General features: G+C 48.8%; 2 protein-coding genes across 21 annotated transcripts in view; one reads left to right on the top strand and one right to left on the bottom strand.

Moving 5' to 3' along the window:
* NLRC3 (NLR family CARD domain containing 3) overlaps window positions 1–15,956 on the top strand; it is a 112,660-nt gene extending 96,704 nt beyond the window's left edge. Inside the window, exon 18 of the mRNA XM_082713289.1 lies at window positions 15,862–15,956. The gene's annotated coding sequence lies outside the window, so the exon portion shown is untranslated. The remainder of the gene's footprint in view (window positions 1–15,861) is intronic.
* LOC309854327 (clusterin-associated protein 1) overlaps window positions 1–21,458 on the bottom strand; it is a 113,801-nt gene that overhangs the window by 56,180 nt on the left and 36,163 nt on the right. For 4 of the 20 annotated variants that reach the window (XR_014306151.1, XR_014306153.1, XR_014306167.1 and 1 more), the window contains exon 1: window positions 13,079–13,216. The exons of 8 other annotated variants lie outside the window; for them this stretch is intronic. The gene's annotated coding sequence lies outside the window, so the exon portion shown is untranslated. Of the gene's footprint in view, window positions 1–2,121; window positions 2,365–13,078; window positions 13,269–21,458 lie in introns of those variants that run through there. 8 more of the 20 variants (XR_014306150.1, XR_014306152.1, XR_014306163.1 and 5 more) reach the window with 6 other exon arrangements.

Raw genomic sequence — 21,458 nt, forward strand, 5'->3', positions numbered from 1 at the left:
CCCTGACCTTTAACATTGATGTCCTAAGTGTCTTAGCTCCGACTCCTAACAGGTAGTTCTCAGCCGCTGGTTCAGTGTTGGAGGCACCAAACAGTTCAGTCTCACTCAAACTGGAAGGAGACCCTGCCCCCCAACCCCCTCAGCCAAGTTCTGAATCCACACAGTTTACCTCTGATACCTTATTTATTTTATTTTAGTTTTTTAAAAGATTTTATTTAGGGGCTCCTGGGTGGCTCAGTGGGTTAAAGCCTCTGCCTTTGGCTCAGGTCATGATCCCAGGGTCCTGGGATCAGGCCCTGCATCGGGCTCTCTGCTCAGCAGGAAGCCTGCTCCCCCGCCCCCCCGCCTGCCTCTCTGCCTACTTGTGATCTCTGTCAAATAAATAAATAAAATCTTAAAAAAAAAAAAAAAGATTTTCTTTATTTTAGAGAGATCGGGCACACAAGCAGGGGGAGCGGAAGAGGGAAAGTGAGAAGCAAGCTCCCTGTTGAGCAGAGAGCCCTATATGGGACCTGATCCCAAGACCCAGAGATCATGACCTGAGTCAAAGGCAGACACTTAACTGACTGAGCCACTCAGGCACCACCGCCCCCCATCTTTTAAAAAAGATTTTATTCATTTGAGAGAGAGAGAGAGATGACTCTGACACTTTAAAAAACAGTTCTCTGGGCGCCTGGGTGGCTCAGTGGGTTAAGCCGCTGCCTTCAGCTCAGGTCATGATCTCAGGGTCCTGGGATCGAGTCCCGCATCAGGCTCTCTGCTCAGCAGGGAGCCTGCTTCCTTCTCTCTCTCTCTGCCTACTTGTAATCTCTCTCTGTCAAATAAATAAATAAAATCTTAAAAAAAAAAAAAACAGTTCTCTGGCACAACATACAAAAAATTACTAAAATCAACAACCAATGGCTTCGTTTATCTTCTCAGACATGAGAACAGCACTGCGCTTGTGTGGAAAACGTCTGTACTCTTGAAGAGATGTACACTGGATATGTAGAGACGAAATGACAGAACATCCTGTAACTTCATTTAGTTGGAGCAAAAATGCCTAAATGTTAATAACTGTCAAGTGGGATGAAAGGTATGCCAAATGGGTGTTTGAAAGTGTTCCTGGGCACCCAGGTGGCTCAGTCTAAGCATTTGTCTTTGGCTCAGGTCATGATCCCACAGTCCTGGGATGGAGTTCCACATAGGGCTCCCTGCTCAGCGTGGAGTCTGCTTCTCTCTCCGCCCCTCTGCGGGCTTGTGCACTCTCTCTCTCTTTCTCACAAATAAATAAAACCTTTAAAAAAAAGTGCATTTCTCTCTTAAAAATAAGTTCCCAATTAAAAACCAACCAATCATCCACCCACCAAACTTTTCCACAGAGGCTGAGTTTGGGATAGAGAGGGCAGGTTGGCCAGGTGACTGATGTAAACGACTCTGGCATCCTGCACCCTGAGCTCTGGGAAGCAGTGCCAGCCGCTGGGGCAGCCACGCCAGCCTCCGCCCACCTCTGCCCTGGAAGAGCGAGTTCTCGGCAAACTGCGGCTGGTTCACGGACCTGCACTCTGGATCCCAGGGGCGCTTAGGTGCCTAGTTCAGAGGGTTATGGATTCAGGAAACACTGCTCAGGACCGAAGTTAATCAAATGTCAAACTCCACTGATGCTTTAAGGAGCAACAGGACACAGGGCATGGTTTTAGGAGCTGGCCTGAAGCTGCTTGAGATAACCTGGAGCTTCTGGGTCGAAGTCCACAACAGTACATCATCCAAGGCCAAGCCCTGCCCCTCAGTGCAGTGTTTCCAGAGAAGGTTCCAGAAATAAGGGTCCTCCCCTCCCTGTGGCAACGGTCTTCAGGGAAAACCCTGGTGGACAAGCCCAGACACATCACCACCTGCCAATCCAAGTAGCCAAACAGGACGATCTCCCAAAATCCTCAATAGTCCAGCAAGGACACTATCCCGCTTCTGCACTGGGCAAGAGTGGGAGTGGGAGTCCATGATGGACTGTCAGCGATGACTGAATCATTGAACCGCGGGGCACACTCAAACTACACCTGCCACCACGTGGATGAACGTGAAAATGAGACGCTGGGCGAAAGAAGCCAGACTCAAAAGGCCACGTTATCTTATGATTCTATTTACATGAAATGTCCAGAGCAGGCAAATCCGGCCACACAGTAAGTGAGTGCTTGCTGGAGACAGCAGGATTGGGGGGGTGGAGGGGTAGTGGCTACGGATGTGGGGTTTCTTTGGAGAGCGGTAGAAATGTCCTGAAACCGCATGTGGCGATGGGTGCACAGCTCTGTGAATACAGCAGGAGTGCTGAGAGAACGGTGCACTCCGTATGGGTGAGTTATACAGCATGTGGATCACAGCTCATTAAAGCTGTTAAAAACAAAACAAAACAAATCCTGAGAGTGAATGTTTCTTTGGTGAACAAATGGATGAAAAAAAATTACTTCTGAAGACAGTCACAGTAGATTCCAGAAAGAACCAGAAGGTTTGTAGCCTGCGAAGTAATTGCAGGGACCCACGCTGGTGCCCATGGGAGGCTAGCCTGGACCCTGCCACCTGGGGGGTGGGGTGTGTGTGTGCAAGCACGCACATGCACCTGTGCCCCCCAACAGGGTAGGGGCGGGGGACCCCTAGGAAGACAAGGCTGAAGATCAGAGAGGTTGGCAGGTGACTCAGAGACAAGGAACCACCAGCCCACCAAGGCCCACCTGGTAGCTTACTCCAGATTTGGACCAATTTTAATTACTTCATACTCAAAGGAAAAAAAATCTGTCACACTGTGTGTGAAAGTGACCAGAGTGAAGTGACCAGAGGAAGTTATCGAGTCTTAGCCAAGAATGTCTGTGCCATCTATGAGTCTTCACAGGGTAGCAAATGAAAATGCCTTTGAGAAAGTAAAGATCACACTCAGACTCCCCTTAGCCCCAGCAGAGAAATCAACACAAACCGCAAATCACCAGAGGAATCTGAAATCAGCCTGCAGCCCCAGGATTTTACCAGTGCCAGGAAACTCCATGTCCTCCTCTTTCCAGGAACAGCTCTCCAGACTGCTCATCTGCTGTGAGACGGGCTCGAGCCAGCTAGAGAAATGGGGTGCCACGACTGCCTGCCCTCGCTCTCGGCAGAGCCGCAGAGCCCCACCGGCTGTGCCCCTTCATGCTCCTGCTCAACAGCCCACGCGATCCGAGCTCCCGCGGAAAAGCACTGCAGGACAGGACCCTGTGGACGTGCGCTCAGCAGACCCGCCAGCGCCAGGCACAGAACGAGTACGGGCACCGGGCAACATCAGCCAGCAGTCGGGGTCCGGACGGTCACAGGCTGACCTCAGGCATCCGAAGAGCCAGGGAGCAAGGGCTGGGCGTGGAGCGCGTCCTGAGGGGACGGGTTGTTCTCTGTGTAGACAGTGGTGGTGGTTACACACACAGACAGTTAAAACTCACTAGGTGCATTCTGTCGTATGTACACTAAACTTCAATGAAGTTGATTTTAAAAGATTTTTTAAAAACCCTGTACGTTGAGCCTGATAGCAAAAGGAGAGACCTATAATAAATGAGCATCTCATGTCCAAGAGTCATAAATTTTTCCCTAGTATCCTTGGGACAGGCTCTTGACCAAAGGGATAGGATTTGTTCCCTATCTGACGTTCAAGTAAACACTGGGCTCCGAGATGCACCGCTGTTTGTGGAATCTCACACCCCTATTAAATGGGCTTCCATGGTTTCAAAAGCCTTGGTTTAAAAATAGAAACAAGTCACTTTTAACTAAAGGGAAAATGCAGCATTTATAGTGCTGAGTCTGTCCCAGCCCAGCTGACAGCAGGCAGAGAAAGGAAAGGAAGGCAGGGAAAGGGAGAGCCTGGTGTTTCCCACAGGAAACACCGGCGTCGAGACCAAGTTTACAGAGAGGGTGGCAGGGCATGTGAGATGCTGGTGTGGGGGATGGTTCACAGACAGGGAGCAGGCCAGGGGACCCACCTCTGGTACATGTAGGAATCCCCCACTTACCATCTAGAACCTTCCACCATGTGCCAGTCTCCTATGGCTACGGGCTACTCTTACGGCTGATGGGACAAGAATCCTGATGATTCACTGGAGAAGGGGCCAGCGGGTGAAGCCAGAGCACAGCCGCGCCCCCATCCCGGCCTCCATTCCGAGCCCTTGGGTGCTGGCACTGGAGCTTCAGACACACAAGCCACCTCTCAGGACATTTCCCTACGAAGACACAGACTCAACTACACTACAACAGCAGGGGCACGTTATATAGGGAACCCAAAGTTCACTTAGACTTTGAAGTTAAAACATGAAGCTGCAGGGGCGCCTGGGTGGCTCAGTGGGTTAAAGCCTCTGCCTTCGGCTCGGGTCATGGTCCCAGAGTTCTGGGATCGAGCCCCACATCGGGCTCTCTGCTCAGCGGGGAGCCTGCTTCCTCCTCTCTCTCTGCCTGCCTCTCTGCCTGCTTGTGATCTCTGTCTGTCAAATAAATAAATAAAATGTTTAAAAAAACAAAACAAATTAAAAAAAACATGAAGCTGCAAAGGTTCATGCTACTCTGAGAATTCTTGCCTGGGTTTCCTGGGTCTGCATCCTGCCCTTGGCCTCTGAGGGGGCAGGGTGGTTGAGTGAAGTAATTCAAGGAGGGACAGAAACCACATTCTCCAAGATCCAGATGAAGGGCTGTCTGCTCACCTGCTCTCTACCCTTTCTCCTTCCCCAGCCTCATCCTCTGGAGGCTGTCTGCAAACCTTGTCTTCCTTCTGTCCTGAAATGACGCCCTGTCCCTGTACGAAAGGCCACTTTTCCCTGAGGATTCCCAGGTGGCGGGAAGGGCTGTTGTCTGGACACCTGGGCACTGCCTCCACGTGCTCAGCCACAGGGATAGAGTGAAATGGAGAAAAAGCCACCAAGATGTCCCCAACATGCACAGGAACACTTTTCATCTCCCCTCCACTAAGTGCTGGGGATTCAGAATCCGGGGGCTGAGAATGGATCTTTCCACTTCCTGGAGAGGTTTCCTGGCACTGTCATGAGGTCCACAGGGCTGTCCACTCCCACCCCAAAGAAGGAGGCTGGAACAACCCTATTCCTGGCCCCCCCGCTTTGAGCCCTGACACCCCAGGTCCATAGGGCCTCTTCCTTCTTCAAAGACACTGATTCTTGTTCTCACACAAACCACATGCAAATTTTAAAAAGCACCCACTCCTCTTAATGTCTTGGGAGGTGCTCTGGCCTCTCCCCTTGCTCTCATCAGGTATTCAGGCCTGCCATGACCACACTGCACACTCTATCACTCCTAGAACCTTCCCTTCCTTTTCTTCTTTCACTTGCATTGGTTCAAAGGGTCCTTTCTCCCAGCGCGGTGAGCCACCCTCCACTTAGGGCTATGGGTGCTAAGTCCTCCCTGTGCTCTCAGCCCCTGCCACGATGCTGGGGTCACTGTGACCACTGAGACATCGGTTCTGTATGTGCTTCTGCTTTATTCTATCGCTGAGAAGATGAAGCGAGATGGCCTCTTCCAAACAGCCCAGCCCCACAGCTCCTCCTGCCCACACACCCGCTCTGGGTACTGCGCATCCCCTCTCTCGGACATGCCTTCCCGCCACTCATTCCCCTTCCACACCACTACCTGCAGCACCCCATGTGCTGCCACCTTCCCGCTCCATCCGCTGTGCCCGTCGTCGGCCCCACGACAAAGCACCAACAGCTTCCCCGCCTCGGAAGCCAGCAGCCTCTGTCAGGACTGCCCTCCCCAACCCTCTGAAGCTCACAACTAAGTCCGTCCCTTTCTTGAAGCCTGAGCTCACTTCACCCACGATGAAGGACCACCCTGGTCTTTCCCCGAACTCCAGGCTTCTTCTCAGGTGAGGCCCAAGGGAAGATTAGCACACGCTCGCCCACGGCCCGAGAACCAGACCCAGGGCTCTTGGGAACGTGCAATTCTGCAGACGTCAAGTTGTTCTGCTTGGAAAATGCAACAGTAATGAGCTCTAAGTTCTTGCCTTTAGGACAGACGAGGGACAAAAGGAAAACTAAGCCAGGGACAGGGACGGAAGCCTGCCTTGCACAGCGGTAAAATGGGCTGCAGGCCTTGAAGGAGACTGAGGGACACAGGGAGCCCTCTTCATAGCTCAGCTGTGCACACAGGCAGCTGCTCGTGAGGGAGCAAGCGTCTCTCCACAGCAGCCTGGGCTCCTTCTGAAACCTCAGTGTAGGAGCAACATGAATAATTCACAAGATGACAAGAAACAAGCACCCCGCACTCTGGCTCCAAACAGCCTTCCTCTTTAAACCTACCCCACCATGCTCTAAGGGGAGCCTGTAATTCTCACAGACGCTTCTCTTCAAACATGAATTGACAGGGGCGCCTGGGTGGCTCGGTGGGATAAGTCTCTGCCTTCAGCTCGGGTCGTGATCTCAGGGTCCTGGGATCGAGCCCGCATTGGGCTCTCTGCACAGCGGGGAGCCTGCTTCCCCACCTCCCAATATGCCTGTCTCTCTGCCTACTTGTGATCTCTACCAAATTAAAAAAAAAAGATCAAACACAAATTGATCATACTGGAGGATTCCATTTGTAGGACACTCTAAAACTGGCTAAAAGAATGAAAAGTGACAGAAATCAGAATGTAGATGCAGTAGGAGTCACTGAGAAGGGACAGAAGGCAACTTGCCGGGGCGATGGTGATAGGCTGTGTCTCCTTCAGTGGTCGTCACACACATGGTTCTGCTTCAGATCTGAGCAGGTGGCCGCATGGTAAACACCAATCAGGTGCCAAGTTTTCTGCCAGGGGCCGGTGAACTTGGGGTGCCTGCACTTAACAGCTGGGTCCTCCTTCAGATTCTTGAGGATGAGAAGGCAAAGACAAAGGCCTCTGTGCAGCACAAGGAGGACATCTAGCATTTTGGAGCTCTGATCTTAAGCTTTACATTGTGCCTCAAGATGACACAGATGTCATTTTGTTTTAAATTTATTTTTCTATTTTGCTTTGCTGCACATCCGAGGTAAAATGACCAGATGCAGAGGGCATAGGCGGAGGCCACTGCGCACGTGCGCCACCTGCAACCCCGATGCTCCCTGAGAAGGCATCTGCACTCACGCTGCTCAGCACTGTCGGACAGACTCCCTGGTTGTTCTCAGGACCCGCATCACAGCACTGGAGCCAGCGAATTTCCACACAGACAAAGGCATGGATTGTGGGAAGGCTGCCTAAGGCCTCTTTGCCTTTTGTGGCCTTACTTGGCCAGTGTCAGAAGGAAAGCCTAGGTCTGGGGTAAGACAAGGACAAAGAGGAAGACTGGAAAAGAATATGAGTATGAGCTGGGAGAAAAAGGGGACACTGGAACCAGGGGCCAGAGACGTGGAGCCCCGAGTAGACACCATGGTACCCCTTGTTGGAAAGTTCCAGACACGTCTCATCTTCCCAGAATAGAACATGAGGGTGCAGAAGAGCTTCCACTGCCAGCTCGCATGCTGGTGCCGAAAGACAGAGCAAGGGCGTGGAGCCCACAGGGAGAGCGCAGGACGGCCCGGTGCGGGGAGGAAGCACGCCTGCCCCTCTGCTTCTTAAGCTGGGGTCTTGGTCGGAGGCCACCTGACGAGGAGCACCCAGAATACAGCACCCACTTCAGATCCAGGGAGTGGTCAACTAGCTCGCTTTAACGACACAACCACCTAGAAGTTGCCAGATTTTTAGGGAATAAAAACATATGTAATAACCTGCAGTCCTGACCACCAGCCGAGACTGGACCCTGTCTAGGGCTCAAACCCAGCCAGGAGTATGTTCTCCCACACAGAACTCCGGCGGCCGGAGCAGCCCTCAGCCCTGCTGGGGACAGTGGGTAACAGGGACCAGGCAGCTACTCACTTTCAAAGTAAAAAGAACAGCAATAGGGGAATTGGGTTTCAGAGACTGTTCCCCCCCACCCAGGTCCCCGCTGCCCCCCGGCAGGCCAGGCCTCCCTGCCTTTCTTCCACGTTTCCAGGTGGGTTTTTAATCTCCACTTATCTGGCTTTGCACTTAAGATCCTTCAGAATCAAAGAGATGTTAATTATGAAATTGGGTCAAATTTGGTATAAATTAACACTTGATCATGAGGCTAACTTAATATTTTTAAAAACTAATTTAACCTCCTGTCAGCATTTGCCTCCGGAATTACAGCAGGTGTCTGTGTTCAACACTCATTTCTGTATTATTTGAGCTTATTTTTATTTTTTTAAGTGAGCTTGAGTTGTTTTTGTTCTCAGGAAAAAAAAATACTTTCAGGTAGTATGAGCAAATCATGAATACATTTTTATGAGAATTATCTCATGGGCTGTTTTTAATTAGCAACAACTTGGAAGTTTTACAGTGTCTCTTCAACTTATAAGTAGAAGGATTACCCATTCTGCCCCAAAATAGTATCTCATAGTGCTAACTTTCTAATCCCAGACTCCTGGAATAGTGTGGCATTTTGTGCACGGATACCAGAAACAGATGCTCAAAGTTGTAATGAAGCAAAATGGAGGTAGTTGTGGTTAAGGAAGGTAAACAGACTTGTAAACATATTGTAAAGGGCTCTGTGTAATCACTAAACAACTCTTTAAATGGCTTTATAAAAGCCAATTTAAAATATTTACAAGTTTTAAATGACCATTTTAAGAAAGGTTTTAAAAAAACATTCCCCGGGCACCTGACTGGCTCAGGTCTCCATCCGGGTCATGAGTCTTGAACTCCGGGTCGTGAGCTTGAGCCCCATGTGGGGTGCAGAGATTATTGAAAATAAAATAAAATAAAATTAAGGGGCGCCTGGGTGGCTCAGTGGGTTAAAGCCGCTGCCTTCAGCTCAGGTCATGATCCTGTGGTCCTGGGATCGAGCCCTGCATCAGGCTCTCTGCTCAGCAGGGAGCCTGCTTCCTCCTCTCTCTCTCTCTGCCTGCCTCTCTGCCTACTTGTGATCTCTGTCAAATAAATAAATAAATAAATAAATAAATAAATAAAATCTTAAAAAAAAAAAAATAAAATAAAATTAAATTAAATTAAAACAAGATTAAAAACATTTTCCTTTTCTTGAAGGAGAGAAATGCTCTTGTAAACTTTTTTTTTACTATGAACACATGTTCAGAGTAAAATAAGCCACATGCAACATAAACCAAAACTAAGATTCCCATACTTGTCCCAACCCCAGTATAATGACTGTTAGTGTTTCTGGTATTTCCTACGAGAAAATGATTTTTGGGGGCATCTGGGTAGCTCAGTCTGCTAAGCGTCTGCCGTCAGCTCAGGTCATGACCCCGGGTCCTGGGATCTAGCCGTGTTGGGTCTCCCAGCTGAGCAGAGAGTGGTTTCTCCTCCTCCCGCTGCCCCGCCAGCCCCACTCATGCTCACTCTGTCAAATAAATAAATAAAATCTTAATGACTTATTGTTGTTGTTACATAGAAGAGGGCCTGGCTAGTAAGGGGATGAAGGGTCTTTGGGGTAGTGGGTACACAGTACTCTCATGCCATGACCATTTGTCAAGTGGCGAACTTTTCTCTGCAGTCACACTTCAATGAAGGTGTTACAAACAGAAGGCCAGAGGAGAAATAAAGTCATCTGAAACTCAAACTGGAAGAGCAGCAACCCTCTGAATCAGCAAGCCCTTCTGAAGAGTTTAAAGAGAGGAGTGGTTTGAGAAAGAAACAAAACTGAAGCAAGTACCCACCAGCACACCCCCAAGAACACTACAGAAAAGGTGTAAATATTACCGCACCAACATTTTCCAGATAAGAATTCTTCTCAGTACCGCAGGGACAATTACCTACAAGCTCTTTTATATAATGAAACTGCTTTCTTCTCGGTCATTTTCAGGATGGGCTCAAATTTCAATACTTAGCTGCCCAAATAGATCATATTTCAGGAATTCAGGAAATAAAAAAAAAAAAAAGAGGAACGTGATTTGATTTTTAACAACAGTAACTATTCAACAAGAAACTGGATGAATTTTTTATTTAATGCTGTTTGTTAACAATGACAAAATACTTTTCTCTGGTGTTCCTACGGAAGCAAAGGGAGCAAAGACTTTCTCAGACCGTTGTCCTGTGTCGCCTTCCACAAGCACCTCCTTTTTGCTTCTTTACAACTGTCAATCTGTCTTTTTCTTGCATTTGTACCCAAAATGCCATGCTATTTCAAGGCCATGGGGTAAAAGCTGGCCCTAAGAGCCCATTTGGGGGCAAAATGGGTACTTGTTCTCACTATCTAAACACACATTTAATAATGTCCACACTGTCACATTCATAGGTAGTTCTACCCCCTTCCAGGACGTGGGTCCTGCCTGAGCAGGAAGCTGATCTCAGATGAAGAAATGAGGAGTCTGAGACGCTGACAGGACAAACAAGGGACCAGCCCTCATGTGCTATTCCTCCTTCTCTACCTGACCATCGGGCTCAGCTCAGTGCTGTGGCTGCCTTGGCTGACTGCCGCACGTCTGCTGGCCTCCACAAAGGGGCACTCAGGCTCCTGGGAGCCTCATTCAACTGTTGACCTGGACCCCAAACCACTTCCTGCAGAAAGCTCTGGCTCCCTATTTAGACCTCCTTCCTATCATTCCACGAGCACTGAGCAAATGCCTCAGGGTTCACAGCACAATACTAACCTACTCTTTGCTCACTGGGCTTTCCAATGCATGGGTCTTTCTTTCACCAGCGGTGGAAGGACTTCTGCTGACTCAGAACTGGCCTGACAGCTGGCTCCTATCAGAGGTCATGCTAGAAAAGAATGGTATTTAGAGAAGGAGACCTAATCTTGACATTATCAAAGACACTTACAAATATTTGGTGGAAGAAAAAAATCAGCATTTGAACTTGGCCAGAAAGAGACCCACAAGGTGCAGCCTTATTTGCAGACTGGCATTTACCTAAAAGCAACGCACACAGACAGATGCAAGACCAGCTTTGACATGGAGTCTAGACCTTAAGCTTGCTTGTCACAAACAAGGAACGGTGATGAAAAACGATGAGGGCTTCATGGATTCCTTCCAGAAAGAGATATCGAGAGAAGATAATGGAGATAAAACTTAGACACAGAGGAGCCACAATTTAAGAGAAGACACTGCCTGACAGGCAGCCAGCTCTCTATTCAGGTAGGAGAGCTGTCACCAACACTTGAGACCCCCAGGCTATTTCAGCACTGCAAAGACATGCGCCAACCTAAATTCAGAGCTTGCAGGATTCTCCCCTACACTGTGTTACTTGTGGCTGCTGGCGTGTAAGAATGCTGTGTCCATCTGGTCTAAACACACCTCAGGTTGCCAGAAACCAAAATGCTGCTAACAGTACACGGAGGCTCAGACAGACCTGGAGCTGAGTATCCAGTCAGCAATGACAGCGTCACCCCAGTTCAGGGGTAAGTGTTTTTTATCTCTCACATATCCTAACATCCAGGAATTTTCTTCCAACCCAGACTGAGGCATGCTGTTCCCAAGCAACTTCAAGTCCTATGTGAAGCCTTTGAGTGGGTGTGGTTAAAATACAGATGACAAAGTCCTGCAAGTTACAGAGAGGCAAAAGCTACACACAGACCTTTTAAAAACATGCTTGTATTTTCTATTCTGGCCTGTCAACAGCACACCATGCCTTGACTTTGTTTTGTACAGGTTTTAACTGTCTTCACAGAATCCCAGCGTGCACTGAGCGTGCAAGCTCAGTGAGATGAAATTGTAGCAAACTGTGGCCCAATGGAGAAGCAGCTCAGGCACACTGCATTCCCCAGGGCCGATCTGCACGCTGATTGCTACAGATACAAAATCTAAAACAGGGTGAAGTGAAGACCTGTGTGCACTGCCATGACTGATCTGTCCACTCGAAAAGATGACCAGGACTTACATTTCAGCCACCCCTGAGTTTCTTCTAGTGTTTATTCCATTCTTCTCCAAACTTAAGGCAATTCAGAGATTTTTGTGAGAGACAGAGAATTTGTTTTTGCTCCAGCCCCTTTTAATTCAATGATGCTCAAGACTCCCCTCCTTCCTGTCTCACAGGCTGAATAAGTAACTTCTCACATCTCTACATCACAAGATGTCACAGGGATTGTGGTATTTCTGTAGATGACCTGGAATCACGGACCTTTTCTGGATCACTCAATTAATCATTAACTAGAGGTTTCTGCCTTAAGTCCGCTGGTGACACTTCTGCAATCAGCAATGTCCTCTCCAGTTCTGACACTCCAATTAACAACCACTCGGGCACCTCAAGGAGTGAGTGTGTGGGCCTGCTATCCTTTTCCATCGGGACAAGTGAGTAACAAAATCTTATGGCTCAGGACTTGACAGAGTGAAACAGATCAATGAAGCTGCCCATGTCCACGTTCACTGCAGAGTAACGCCAGGTCCTGGGCTCTGGCACCCGCTGGGCATAAAGGTATGTGTGGTCAGTGGTCCAGAGAAGGCCCACAGCCTCCCTCACAATTTTCTCACGGGGACACACCACGGGAGCTAGAGGCTCCCAGGCTTGAGAAGCGCCCGATTTGGTGGAGGAGGTCAGAGCTGTTGTAGGGTTTGCATGGCTAGTCTGCAAATTATCAGAAACGTAAGGTATTCACCTGTCTTTAAAACCAAAAGGTAGAACTGAGGACGAAAGAGTCAGAGACGACGAAGACAGAGCCCCAAGCTTTCAAGGGTTCACAGGAGGGCAAACAAGTCGGCAAATAACTACAATCCGCGCAACAAGTACCAAAGCAAAGGCAGGTCAGGAGAACCGCTGACCTGTGAAAAGGCCAGGCCCTTCCTCAGGAGGGCGACCCGGAGAGAAACGAGGGGCAGTCTGACCGCTGGTCCCAAATTTCCCCCACCAACTCGTCTTGGGGCCTGGCTGGGAGGCGCTCAGGCAAAGAGGGCACAGGGGCGGAAGAGAGTGCGGGAAAGCGCGTCCGTCCTCGCCCCCCTCAGCATCCGCCCGCGCGAGCTCCGCGACCCCCTCGTCACCCCGCGGACACGCCTGGGCACCCAGAAGCGTGGGTCCCGCCCCAGCCGTTCCGCACCCCTCGGGCCCCCGCCTCCCCGGGCCCGCTCAGGTCCGGGCGGCTCCCCCCTCCCTCACGACCCCAGTCCCACCGCAGGCCGGAGCCGGGGGAACCTCACCTCGGACGGGAGCCGGCGGCAGCGGACGCCGTCGTGGGGCTCAAAGCATCCTGGGGTCGCGGGATGCCGAGAAGTGGGGCCGCTCGAGCCCGAAACGAATTATGTAACCGGCAGGGGCCGCAGCCGGGACGGAGGCGGCGGCCCGCTGCACTTCCGCCTCCCGCGCCGGGCCGGCGGTGCAAGCCGGAAGCCCATTGGCCACCGGCCCCCACGTGGGACGCCGCCGTCGCTGCCTGACGCCGCCGCTGCCCGACGCCGCCGCCGCCATCTTACGACCGGGCAGGCCTCGGATGAGGTCCGGCGGCCGGACGTGGGCGCCCTTCAGGGCCCAGCTGAGTGCCCCATACGCAGAGCGGGGGCTTCCAAGACGGGGATTGCTCCCCGCCCTCCAGTCCTGCCTGGGCTGACGCTCCCCTCGCTTGGGCCTCGGGCTTTTCCATCCCCGGCGCCTGGCGGGCGTCGAGCCCCGGAAGCGTGGCGGCGTGGCCGCTGCCTCCAGCCAGTCTGTCTCCGCACAAAGGCTGTGGAGGGCTGTCGCCGCGCCAGTGGGTAGGGGTCGGTCGCACTCAAGGTGCCGGAGGGTCTATAGCACAAGATCGAACCCAAGTTCTGTACAGTAGGGAATCCGTGTTGAGCAACATCTGATAGTAACTTTAAAGCAGGAATTTTTGCTTTGCCTTCACAAAAAAGTGGTCCACGCAGCCAAAGGATGGAATAAGAATGACCTGCTTACAGTCGAAGGCTAAAAGGATCCACCTTAAAAAGATTTAATTCCTATCCAAGAGAATAAAGTATCACAAATAAAAGTAAATAACACTATCTCAGAAAAGTTAAAAGCAAATTCTTTTTAACATTTTGAAAAGGAAAAAAGTGAAGAGATGAGAAGTTTTCAAAGTAACTGGAATAAACAGATCAAAAGTGATATGGGGCGCCTAGATGGCTCAGTCGGTTAAGCGACTGCCTTTCCTGCCTTTCACTGGGGTCATGATCCCAGGGTCCTGCCATCCAGCCCCACTACCCACTTCCCACTCCCTGTTCAGCCCGGAACCCGGCATTCTTCCCCTCACTCTGCCCCTTCCCCCACCTTCCACTTGTGCTCTCTCTCTTTCACTCTCTCTCAAATAAATAAAACATTTTTTTAAAAAGTAACAAGGCAATATAAAACAAGGAAAAATCTATTGCTGTCTACATAATGTGATGTGTAGAGGCGGATGGAATCTTGATTTATACAAAGCAACCTGTGTATTTCCTTTTTGTAACAGTTTCTGTAAGTTCCTGTTTTTTAAAGAAAGCTGAGAATAACACTTGAACAAAATGAAAAAAGATCTAATATTCTTTACAGCTTGCCAGTGCAACATGTTTAAGGTCTACAAACATGCCATTATAAGCAAACATGCTGCAGTGAACTGTGTTTGGGCCCATTTGTAACATTCTGAGGACTCCACACAATTATATTTAGTGTGTCATTATTAAATTATTTTTAAATTAAACTTGTTGCCAAAAAAAAAAAATTAAGGTTGATTAAAAAGATCCACACAGTACAGCAAGATAAATGAGGGCAGAACAGTTGTCAACAATGCGGTAGGTGTGTAAAATACACTTTTAAGTCCTATATACTTTCCAGAGATGGGCTGCAATTTTAGCTCAGATCTTTCCAGAATCTACTTCCAAGAGAACAACTGGTTACAAGATTTAAGGGGTCAATGTGTCAGATTTGTCTATTGTCCCACAAATCTTTCTTCTCCTCCTTCTCCAATACCTGCTTTATCGCATCTTCTTGTAGTAACAGAACCCCTCCCCCTACAGCAAGCAAATAACTGTTAAGGCAGGCTGTAATTTCTCAGCCTCCCTTGCAGCAAGTGAGGGTGTATGCCAAACTTATTACCAATGGACAAGGTGAAAGTGACATAGGCAATTTCTGTGTCTTAAAAGCAAATTGCGTTAATGTTACCAGTTGGTGAAGCTAAGCTGACAGGTATATAGGGGTTTGCTGTATTTTTCCTCCAAAGATTCAGGTTTGGAATTTTTAAAGATTTTTAAAATATATCTATTTGAGAGAGAGAGAGAGCAAGGGCACGAGCAGAAGCAGGGGGAGGGGCAGGCAGAGGGAAAAGCAGGCTCCCTGCTAAGCAAGGAGCCCGATGCACGACTGGATCCCAGGACCCTGGGACCATGACCTGAGCTGAAAGAGACACTTAACCAACTGAGCCACCCATGCATCCCAGGTTTGAAAAAAAAATTTTTTTTAAAGATTTTATTTATCTGAGAGAGAGAATGAGAGTGAGAGAGCATGACAGTGGAGAGGTCAGAGGGAGAGCAGACTCCCTGTGAGCAGAGAGCCGGATGTGGGACTCCAGGATCATGACCGGAGCCAAAGGCAGTTGCTCAACCAACTAAGCCACCCAGGTGCCTGAAATTTTTTTAAATAAAGAGATGAGCTTTAAACAAAAGGAAATTGCTTGCTTTCCTCCTCTTCTTTCTCCATCCATGGAAAATGGGTGCAATGATAAACCCCTCCAGTAACAGAAGTGAAACCCTACCTATGCCCTTGCTACTTAGTATGGCCTGTGGTCCAGCAGCATCAGTATCCCTGGGAACTTGTTAAAACTATCGAACCTCAGGCCTCAGCCAGATTGAATCAGAATTTGCATTTAGTTAAGAACCTACATTGGGGGGCGCCTGGGTGGCTCAGTGGGTTAAGCCGCTGCCTTCGGCTCAGGTCATGATCTCAGAGTCCTGGGATCGAGTCCCGCATCGGGCTCTCTGCTCAGCAGAGAGCCTGCTTCCCTCTCTCTCTCTCTGCCTGCCTCTCCATCTGCTTGTGATTTCTCTCTGTCAAATAAATAAATAAAATCTTTAAAAAAAAAAAAAAAGAACCTACATTGGGCGCCTGGGTGGCTCAGTGGGTTAAGCCGCTGCCTTCGGCTCAGGTCATGATCTCAGGGTCCTGGGATCGAGTCCCGCATCGGGCTCTCTGCTCGGCAGGGAGCCTGCTTCCCTCTCTCTCTCTCTCTCTGCCTGCCTCTCCATCTACTTGTGATTTCTCTCTGTCAAATAAATAAATAAAATCTTAAAAAAAAAAAAAAGAACCTACATTTAACAGGATCCCTAGTTGATTTACAGTTTGAGAAGCCTTAAAAACATTGGAAGTTTGAAGCACTGAAACATTAAAGTTTGAGAAGCCTTTCCTATGTGATGACAGAGGTACAACATTCTGTTGTTTCCAGGGTTCTATGCACAGTACTTTAAGATGAACTGTCAAAACTGAGAAGGGCATGTATATCCATTCAAACTTTAAAAACACTCTTTTAAACACAAACGAGAAAATGTTTTCCCAAGGGCTTACTACCTGCCTAGCACTGCATTAAGCTTCTAACACAGGATCTCCTTTATCCTCGGGACAAGGAGGTACCACACATTACTATGTGTTACTACAAGGGCTATTCAAGGTAGTTGCCCTCTTAAAAAAAACATTCCATCCCCAAATGGTCCCTAATTGCTTTAATCAATTAAGGTCAGCCCTTTGGGATGCCTGGATGGCTCAGCTGGTTAAGTGTCTGCCTTCCACTCACGTCATGATGATCTCAGGGTTCCGAGGAGGCCCACTTCCGGCTCCCTGCTCAGCGGGGAGCCTCCTGTTTCCTCCTCTGCCTGCTGTTCCCCCTGCTTGTGCTAGTGTGTGTGCGCTCTCTCTGACAAATAAATAAATGCATAAATCCAGGGCTCTGGTATACATAAAAAGATAATAATAAGGTCATCCCCTTGTCTCTTGGCTCAGTGATTTGGCTGGTGTGGTCGTAGGTCTCCTCCAGTTGCTTCATCAGGAGCTGCGTGTTTTGATCACTCTGTCTGCTCCTCCTCCCTCTGGCTGCAAGGCCTCTTCTGCTGTACCGTTATAGTTCTCTTGCCTAGTCATGGCCATGGGTCAAGCAGGGAGACACCTAGAGCTACTACCCTTGAGCAGAGCCAGCAATCTATACCCCAGTAGTAGCTCAGCTGCATTCCAAGCTGCCAAGCAGAGACAGGGCTCCAGGGAGCACTTGAAGGGAAACCCTCAACTCCTGCCTCCTCAGATGCAGAACCCTCTCCCGGCCTTGGAGACAGGGAGGTAAGCAGGCTCCTCGGGCCGGGCGAGCAGCAAGCCCCCATCGACCCGGGTTGGTCCTGCCCTTCCCAAGCCCCAGCTTATTCTGCTAATTTTGGAAATAATACATACTCACTGTTCAATGAATCTCCAAGGTCAAGATCTCTCCAGAAATTAAGGCATTTATTTTTGTAATTATTTATTTGACACAGAGAGGGAGGGAGGGAGAACAAGCAAGGGGAACAGCAGAGGGAGAGGGAGAAGCATGCTCTCCGCTGTGCAGGGAGCCCGATGCGGGGCTCGATCCCAGAACCCTGGGATCATGACCGGAGCTGAAGGCAGAGACGCCCAATGGAATGAGCCACCTAGGTGCCCCCAGAAATGAAGACATTTAAAATTTCACTTCTCCTTTCTGGTCCCTGGTGTCTCATCTGGCCAGAGGAACAAAGTTGGGTACTACTCTCTTACTCCAGCTGTGGATCATAACCCCCTATCTAGGGCCCTACTCTCTGCTCTGTCAACAGACAGACTAGGGTTGGGGACGAGAATAGCGGGGTCTGGCAATCACGGTTTCCCCTGCAATACCCACACATGCAGCTTCTAAACAGTGTTTTAACAGTGTTAAACAGTGTTTAACAACTTTGTAGAGAAACCTGCACACATTGCAGATTATTTTTTTTTCCCCTAGGGACAATTCGTAGGATGTTAGTTAATATCATTCTTTTTAAAGATTTATTTATTTTAGAAAGAGAAAGCTGGGGGAGGGGCAGAGGGAGAGAAAGAATCCCAAGGAGACTCCCAATGTGGGCCAAATCCCACAATCCCGGGATCATGACATGAGCCAAAACCAAGAGTCAGACACTCAACCGACTGAGCCACCCAGCGCCCTCAAAAGTATTTCTAATTGACCACATTTCAATTTGGCAACAAACCCCTGCCCAAAGGGTTTTACCAGTTTTTTCTGACACCAAGAGTAAAAAAACTTCTGTCCTCACCAACATGGGATATTATTATTCCTTACCTCTCTGCACCTGGGTGAAAAGATCTCACAGTTTTAATGTGTATTTCTTGGTAAGTTTGATCACTTTTTTCTATTTTTATTAGCCATTTATATTTCTCTTTATATGATTTTTACAGATGTGTCCAACATATTTTTGCTTGGGCTTAACTAGGGGATGGGAGATTTCCTAACACAAACTTTTTATTTTCTTTTTTTTTTTTAAAGTAGGTTCTAACATGGTTTGAAGTGATGCGCTTCAGAGACAACGCCCAAGAGAGAAATCTTGAGATGTCTTTGGGGCAAAAAGGTAGTTTTATTAAACCAGAAGGACAGGATCCATAGGCAGAAAAATCTGCACTGGGGCCACGAAGAGTGCTTGATTACATACCTTCAAGTTGGGAGGAGTTAGGGACAGCAGGAGCCTCCAAGGTATTTTGGAAACAAGGTTTCCATGAGCCTGAGGGGGCTAGCTATTGTTAGGAAAAGGTCATTTATTACTGCCTAATAAAAACTGTCGTGAGACCCTTCAGTGGTCTCAAGTATCAGTGGGCCATGCACTTGGAGGATGATTGCTAACATTTATCTTGGGGGGTAGAGAAACAGGAAGTTTGCAAAGGAATTTGTGTTAAAGTAGACTTACAGGCTCCTGGCAGATGGGGCGTGGACTAAGATTTCCTTCTGCTCTTACCATGGTGTCAGCACTGAGGCAGTTGAGTTTCTGGAGGAAGGTCATTCTGCCTGTTTCAAGGACTTGTCAGTGGGCTGTAAGCAGCAAGAAAATCTGCTTCCTCTTTTGGCTTTGTTTCCCACATCATACACTCCATACCCAGTGTGGAGCCAATGTGGGGCTTGAACTCATGATCCTGAGACCAAGACCTGAGCCAAGATGAAGAGTCAGATGCTTAACTGAGTGAGCCACCCAGGTGATGAGGGAGCAGGAGGCTGGCTGAGGACAAAGCAAAAGCTGGCGCCTTGCACCCCACCCCCCTTCATCGGCTCCCCTCCATATGTGTAGCATTCCTCAGGCACCCCTGACTGCCATAAAATGATAAATAGTTAACTTGCTGAGATCACAATCCTGCAAGACAGGAGTCTCCCTTGGTTTGCAAATGTCCTTGAGATTACAACAAAGAAGTTACCTTATCAATAGCCCAATTTCCAAAGACACAGAACTCAGTTCCTCAAGCCCTAATGTCACCTCCCCTCCATAAAAAAACCGAAGGAGGCGGAGGTAGAAGGAAAAGTAAATAAAGTTCAATTTCTTCTAAACATAAATCTCATTAACAAGGATGCTTGATAGCAGGAATGTAACATTCCACCAGGAGACTCCCAATTGTCTTTACTTGATAGCAACTAAGCCTTCAATATCCTGATAGTATTCTTTGCCTCAATGGCCCTTCTGGACACCCCTTTGTCCTCACCTACCCAACTCCTGTGTATATAACCAGCCACTCCTCACAACCCAGGGCAGCAGCTCTTCCTGCCCACGGGTCCTGTCCCCGTGCTTTAATAAACCACCATTTTGCACCAACGACGTCTTAAGAATTCTTTCTTTAGTTGTCGGCTCCGAACCTCCTCACCCCACCGAACCTGACTTAGGTTCAGGAACTTCATCGCAGGCATCCCTAACATAAACCTTTTTTTTTTTTTTTTTTTTTTTTTTTACAAATATGAAAGCCCATGGCCAAGTTTCAGAACCACAACAAAAGGAGATATGTTGAAAAGTAGGCTTCCTCTTTCTGACTTCAAGTGCCAGAGTTCTCCAGATAACCACGATTGCCAGGATCCCTGTATCCTCCCAGAGATCTTTACACGCACAAGCAATATGGTATTTTTACCAATAAGAAGCAAATGTGGGGCACCTGGGTGGCTCAGTGGGTTAAGCCTCTGCCTTAGACTCAGGTCCTGATCTCAGAGTCCTGGGATCGAGCCCCACATCGGGCTCTCCGCTCTGTGGGCAGCCTGCTTCCCCCTCCCCATCTGCCTGCCTCTCTGCCTCCTTGTGATGTCTGTCAAATAAATTTTAAAAAATGTTTTTTTAAAAAAGAAGCAAATGCGAGTGAGGTGAGGGCTGAGCTTAGATACGGGATTCTGTTCCCTCCTTTTTCCCTCGCTTTAAGAGAGCTGGCCCCTGCACCAGGGGCCGTAGGTACAAATTGCCACTGAAATGCATTCTCTGCCTTTAAGCAGATGTATGACTACAAGATGGCCTGATAAGGGTTTCCACAGAAGTGGTGACACACGACAATCGACATTCAGACTTTTAGAAGGGACTATGAGTCAACACAAGTTTGCTGAACATCTATCTGCCATGTGCTACACCCTGCGTTACAGTCCTTCCTCAGGGACCCTGTATGCTTGCCATCAACTCTGAGAAGTAGGTATGGTTGTCCCCATTTTGTCGACCATGATGCCCATCCTGTCCTGACTCAACCAGGAGGACAGCTGGGTTTCAAAAGTCAGGCTTTCCAGGAAGACCCTGAAAACATTTTCCAGGGTCCCAGAAACAGACTATGACCAAGCCACTTCATGGCAAGCCCAGTAGATGGCAGACCACATCTGCCGGGCTTGAGAGGGCTCTGGACCACCCTGGGGGCACCCCCAGGAGAGGAAAAGCCTCCTTGGACTGGCTTGAGATGGGGGAGATTACTGATTTGTGCCCCTGAAAGGTTTATTAACATTTGCATGGATCAAAGCCACTACAACCAAGAACCAAATATTTGGCTTCCAGTGAAATTCCCATTGGGTATAAAATGCTCCAAGGGTTTATGTGGGTCACCAAGGATGATCCTGCTTGCTGCTATAGAACCAAGACAGATGGAGCAGGGGACAACCATGTGGCCGCTGGGCCCGGTCTTAGAGGGTCAGGCCAGCACACTGGGAGGGTCTGGTTCTGGTATATTGTCAGTACAACCTGAAGCTGGGCTTACTGCTCGGACTCACAAAAGACTGAGACTTAAACCAAATACTGGCTTACCTGTTCATGGTTATAGATATATTAAGATCTATCTTAAGATAGATCTTTTACTTGGGCCCTGTTCCAACACAGGAGACCCTTCTCTGCTGTCAGGAATGCCTGTCCCTTTCTTTCAACATTTCTTTTGCCTGAGGAGCACTAGGAGGGTGCCAGACTCTTGCTGACTCCTCTTCCTCTTGGGTCCCCTCAGACTAGGCGCTTCTGTAAACGTGTTCCTTTTCCGAACCACAAATCCCAGCCTGATTAACTTTCCAGGCTTTGCTTAAAGTTACTTGCTATTTCTGAAGAAATTGATTTCATCTCAATTTTCTCAG

This window comes from Mustela nivalis (genome assembly GCF_964662115.1).
Source record: "Mustela nivalis genome assembly, chromosome: 19".
In the NCBI taxonomy this organism is placed as follows: Eukaryota; Metazoa; Chordata; class Mammalia; order Carnivora; family Mustelidae; genus Mustela; species Mustela nivalis.